Here is a 6,223-nt window from a genome sequence, read left to right as displayed (position 1 = left end):
TTCCCCATGGCAGCAACTCAGTCTTAAACGACATTTATGCACCAGCACAGTTTTAAGCACCCCAATTCATCACCCCAAAGCAGGTACCTTTATAAACCCATTTTATGGATGAGGAAAGAGGGCAAATAACTTCTCAAGGTCAACCAGCAGCCACAAGCAGCAGAGCCAGGATTTGAACCCAGGCAGTCTGGCTCCAGAATCCCCGCACTGAACCATTCTCCTTGAGGACAGGGGCTCTGTCTTACTCTTCTCTGCACTAGCAAATCTGGGATACACTCTAGTCTTTCTCCTGCTTTCTCTGAAGGAAACCAGCCTTCTCTTCATCAAACCAAATGCATACTCCCCGGTTGGCCGCACAGGGAGGACCTTCCTGTTGGGAGGCTGGCTGGGCCTGGAAGCCCTGACTTTTCTAGGCTAAGATGGCATTTCCCGAACTTAGGTTGTTTGTATACCACCTTCATGAGTGCAGCTGTATCCAAGTCCTATCTGTGCCATCGTTTACTTAACTTTCAATGGGTTCATTTAGGGGCGCCTGGGTGGCTCAGTCCGTTAAGTGTCTGCTTCATCTCAGGGTCCTGGGATCAAGCCCCGCATTGGGCTCCTTGCTCAGTGGGGAGCCTGCTTCTCCCTCTGCCTGCAGATTCTCCTGCTCATGCTTGCTCTCTCCCTTTCTCTCTCTGACAAGTAAATAAAGTCTTTTAAAAAAATAAATGGATTCACTTAGATTTTTTTTTAAATACGGATATCTAAAAAGGAAATGTTTTGTCACTTATCATAAACAGAAGATCAGTATCAGTTGCCATAAACAGAAGATCACTATAAAAGTTAATTTGATGAAAACAAAACAGTATAATTAATTTATAGCTGAATTCTGGTCCTGGTTTTTTTTTTTTGTTGTTGTTCTAAATAATAAGTGTTAGAAAAGTGTTAGGGGCTCATACCAAATGGAGCCTTTCTTCTTGAAGCAATCAGAATTAAAATAGAACTTAAAAGGATCACTCCATGACCAATGTTATTGAATGCACTGCCTTTTTCCACTCGTCCAGTGGAATGTGTTGCACTCTCTGGGAAACACTCATCTGAGATACTTGTGATGAATAATTTTATGTGTCAACTGGGTGAGGCTATGATGCCCAGTTGTTGGGTTAAACACTAGATTATAGGTTGCTGGGAAGGTATTTTTCACATTAACTTTTAACATTTAAATCAGTAGATTTTGGGAAAAGCAGATTATCTTCCAAAATGTGGGTGGGCCTCATCCAATCAGCTGAAGGCCTTGGGAGAAAAGACCTTGAAGAAGACGGAATTCTGCCTTCAGGCTCAAGACTGAAACATCAACTGGAATTTACTGCTCCCTCTTCACCCCACCCCACCCCACCCAGGCAGCCCCTGGTGGGGGAAGGAGACTGTCTCCTCCAATCCCAATCCTTCACTGCCCAGTAGAAACCAGGCCTGCGGAGCCCACCACTCCTCTGCCATCCACCTGTACCTTCTAACAGGACACTTTGACCTCAAATCCAAACCCAAGAAAGTGAGGCTCAGTGACAGGCCTGAGTTTCTCCTCTGAAGGCCCAAAGCCTACTTTCTAGTCTGAGGGTGGGGTCATTTCCTTAAAAGAAGATTGACAAGAGAGTCATTCACCTCCCCCTCCCCTTAGGGGAATCAACTATGGAGATGCGGTCTCAGCCAAGGGCAGAAATGGCAAATACTCCCCTTTCTAGTCCATGTCCATGACAGACATGGTTAATCAATCACAGAGCTCTTATGCACGGAGTGTAGATGTTGCCTTTAAATCCTTCTTGAGACAAGATTCCAAGTGGCCACTATTTCTGATACAGGAGTTTCCTCTGATACAAGGAAACTTCCATGTTGTCAGAGTTCTAAGGCCTTAACAGGACAACCGAACCAGAGTATAATCCACCAACCTTAATATCTGGACAGCAAGCAGATGCAGGGGCTGAACAGAGAGCAGGTGGGGTGGCCATCTTGCACCCCTCTGCATCTTACCATGCCTCGCTCAGAGCCTGACCCTCCTCTCTCCATTCCCCACAGTGGGAACATATGCCCAAGAAACTCAAAAAAAGAATCAGAGAAGGAAATTCTCTCTTAGGGGTAGGTGGGCCAGGGAAGACCCCCGGGGGGCCTGCAGATGGAAAATATGGGGAACCAGTGCTCACAGTCAGGAGAAGGAATTCAAATCCCAGCTGTGCCGCTCATCAGCGCACAAACCAGCAAGTCACTCAGCCTCGCAGGCGAGGAAATGAGCCCCCTGTTGGGTGGGTGTGAGGGTTCAGGGCAGAATGAGGAAGGGCCTGGCACGCTGTGGGCATGAAATTAGCCACTCTCTTAGGCTCAGGGCCTGCCTGCTCGTCCTTCTCTCTGGATGGTGAGACCTGGAGGTCCGGTGCCTGGGACGTGCGGGGACAGTCCTGCCAGCGTCCTGACCCAGCGCCAGATTTGCTGCTTCATGCTGGGGTTGACATTTTTAGGAATCTATGCTATAAAGCTGTGCACTCTGGGTGTCTGTCTGGGGGTGCACTTAGGTCCTTAGTTGCTTTTTCTTCCCTGTTCTCTCTACATCTTTTAGAAATGCTGCTCCTTGGGAGGGAGGAAAAAAGGAAGCCAGGTGCCCGCCTTGGGCCGGTCCTATCAGTCAGTCTCATAAGGGGTGGCTCCAGCCACTGGTAAAGGGAGGCTGACCAGTGAATGTAGAGAAGGAGCCTGGAAGAGAACAAGATGGCAGGTCTGGGCTGGGACTGGGCACAATGACGATGTTGTGAATTTTCTGATGAGGATGACATGAGGTAGAGGGAGGTGACAGCAGAAGCAGAAACCACAATAGACAGAGAACCTGCCATGTCTCGGGCCGTTTATACACTTTCCGGTTTAATTATCTAAGAGCCATAGAGGACATAAACCCACTTCAGTGATGGGAAAATCAAGGCAAGGGGCAACTGGCCCAGGTGTCACATAGGAAGGAGCAGGTTGCAACTCCAATGAGGCTGCCAGGGCTCACGTTCTTAGTCAGTACACCCCAGTTCCTTCTAGAATCTACCTCAGGGTGTGGCCTTTGAAAAACTCTGGTGAAGAGTTGAGGCCTAAATTTGAGTCTCCCCAAATATATGCCATTGTGGATTCCATGGTGAGGGGCTCAGGAGATGGGTCGGCCTCTGCTGACAGAGGGGAGCTTCCGGCTGAGGGGGCTCAGCGTCTGACCTGTCTGCAGGAGGGGGTGGTGGCTGCTGGGTCCACCTGCATGGATGGCCATGCACACTCTTAGATGATACCTGCCCTAAGGAAAGGGGCCTGGAGGGGCACACGAGTAACCAGCGATGATGTAGGCAGGAAGCTGGTTCTGGAACCAACCGAAGCCTGGTCTCTCAGATCAGAACTTTGGCTCGGGCGCTAGCAGAGCTGAGAGAGCTTTTCCGGGAAAGCTGTGAACATGCGTAGCAGCCCAGCAGCTGGGCTTTGGGGCCATGGGATGAGGCGACAGTGGGCAACAGCAGACACCCATTTAAATAGCACTCCTGTGTGCAGGACACTTCTGAGAGCTTTCTATATATTACACCACTTTGGTGCGATGCAAGCCAGTGAGGTAGGTCCAGGTGGCATATCCATTTTACAAATGAGGAAACTGAGATCCAGGGAAATAATCTGGCTTCAAACTACTGCCATTTGGATCTCTCAGTTACTGTACCACGCTGCCCTCAGGAGAGGGCAGGAGAGAAGGGGGTCTTCATTCCTTGGTGGCAGCAAGAGCCCACCAGGAGCTCCAGAGATCATGGCTGGCTTGGCCACACCCAGAGTCTGGGCAGAAAAGCTCAGCCCATCTGTAACTGGTACCTGTCAGTAACCACATCCTTGGTGGGCACAGGGGTGGGGACAAGCCGCAGAGGCCGTGGCAGATAGGGCCAAAGCTCTGGAAGGAACTGCAGACCTCCCAGTTCTGCCCCTGGCTGTGATGTCAGGGTCCTCAAAGGTGTCACCAGCCATGGGCAGGGGCAGGGTGTAAGGATCATGGAAGGCCAAGACTGCAGGCTGAGCCCCAGCAGGGTAGGACGAAGGGATGGCTACATGTGAGATGCCACCTGGGGACTCTCAAAAACTGCCTGGTGAACTTTCCAGAGGTGCTGGGTTTCCGGTGAGTTTGCATGTAGGGGGCAGAGGCTGAGGGGGCCTCCCTCATCCCCAGGGACATGCAGGGGGAAGGACTTGGAATTGCAAGTAATGGACTCAGCACAGCACTCACGGTCTTCTAGGAGGAAAGCTGAGTTGCAAACATCAGGGGGGCATGGGGGTGGTGGACAGTGAGGGGAGAAAGGCTCCCATCAGGAAAGTCTGAGAAGCAATTCTGTTCCTAAATAGGATGCACGGTGACCACTGGAAGGAGCGGACAGGGAAACTGCTGGATGATTTTGGCCAAAGAACCAAAGACCCAGAGACTCCTAGAGCTGGGTGTGGCTTCCAAGGTGATCCCGTGCGTCCTCCTGGGCATCATCTCTGTAGCATCCAGCTGTGGAAAATGTCATTGTCACGATTATTACGAACAGTAGTGACAGGTGCCACTCACTGAGCCCCTACACCGTGCCACGGACAGTGAGTAAGCACCTCACGTGCACTGTTTCTAATCCTCATGTGCTCTGCAAAGCATGCGCTATATTACTCAGTTTTACAGCAGTGATCTGCAGCCGAGTAGATTCTGCCTGTCAGAGGACACCTGGCAAAGCTTGGAGCCATTTTGGGTTGTCATATCCAAGGGCCTCTACTGGCATCTTCTGGGTGGTTAGAGCGGCTGCTAACCATCCTACAATGCATAGGACGGTCCCCACAGCAAAGAATTTAGCCCCAAATGTCAATAATGTTAAGGTTGAGATATCTTATTTTACAGATAAGGAAACTGAGGCACGGACAAGAGTCCAGCCTGGGTCTGTCTGATTCTAAAGCCTGTGCTCTTCACCCTACACCCTACCCTAATTTCAGAGACAGCCCAGTGCAGCCAGGGTCAGCTCCAAATCCCATCTGGCATTATGTATCCAAGGTCTTAATGAATGCTCCTTACCCTTAATTCAGTAATTCCATTTCTGGGAATCCTTCCCAATGTTAGGACCCAAAATGCAGCAAATCTTTATGCACAAGGATTTTCACCCGAACCTTATTTATGGGATCCAAAACTTGACAAAGAAATATATGTTTAAAAATAACAGCATGGTTAAATAAACTCCGGTACATCCATGTGATAAAATGAAAAACTTACGCAGTCATTAAAAACGTTTACACAGAACTGCAATACCACGAAAAAAATCCTCTTGTTAAAATGGTAAGTAGAAAAAACCTGAAATTCACAATCGCATACTGTGAGATCAGGATTATGTTATTTAAAAACTTTGCATTGAGTAAGTACCAAAACTACCCCCCAAAACCCCCAAAATGTTGTCTAAGGATTTCTCTGCCTAGTGGGATTGTGGGTGGTGTTTCCTTCCAACGTGTCTATAGTTTCTGAATTTTGAATAATGGCATATACTACTTGGCGTTATCAGAATAATAAGTTTATTAAGGTGATATGTTTTCTTTCTTGTACCTTCCATCCACGTCAGGCTGGAGTATCATCTTTCCATCTGTCTTTCTCTAAGCTCTAGTATAAAAGCTCAGAACAGGGGCACCTGGGTGGCTCAGTCGGTTGAGCATCCGACTCTTGATTTCGGCTCAGGTCATGATCTCAGGGTTGTGGGATTGGGCCTCACATTGGGCTCTGCGCTCAGCGCAGAATCTGCTTGAGATTCTCTCTCCCTCTCCCCCGCTCCTCCCCCCACCCCAACTGCACGCAAGCCCACTCTTTCTCTAAAATAAATAAATAAATCTTGGGCGCCTGGGTGGCTCAGTTGGTTAAGCGACTGCCTTCGGCTCAGGTCATGATCCCGGAGTCCCTGGATCGAGTCCCGCATCGGGCTCCCTGCTCGGCAGGGAGTCTGCTTCTCCCTCTGACCCTCCCCCCTCTCATGTGCTCTCTCTCTCATTCTCTCTCTCTCAAATTAAAAAAAAAAAAATAAATAAATCTTAAAAAAAAAAAAGAGCTCTGAACAAGAAAACTCACAAGGAAGTGAAGAAGAGAAGAAGGTCCATGTTTTGGGCCCCTGCACCACCCTTCTAGTTCCCCAAGATGCTGAGATACCTTTGACCTCGGTTGGGCTAACCACCTCCTCTGAGCATCATTCAGCTAAAC

At 49.1% G+C, this 6,223-nt stretch overlaps 1 protein-coding gene across 1 annotated transcript in view; it reads right to left on the bottom strand.

The window, feature by feature from the left end:
- ABTB3 (ankyrin repeat and BTB domain containing 3) overlaps positions 1–6,223 on the bottom strand; it is a 284,577-nt gene that overhangs the window by 105,118 nt on the left and 173,236 nt on the right. The window lies entirely within an intron of this gene.

Source organism: Leptonychotes weddellii, chromosome 5, assembly GCF_054177405.1.
Source record: "Leptonychotes weddellii isolate Sample4059 chromosome 5, ASM5417740v2, whole genome shotgun sequence".
Classification (NCBI taxonomy): domain Eukaryota; kingdom Metazoa; phylum Chordata; class Mammalia; order Carnivora; family Phocidae; genus Leptonychotes; species Leptonychotes weddellii.
The sequence above is the reverse complement of the archived record's forward strand: the minus strand, read 5'-3'. Positions and strand labels throughout refer to the sequence as shown.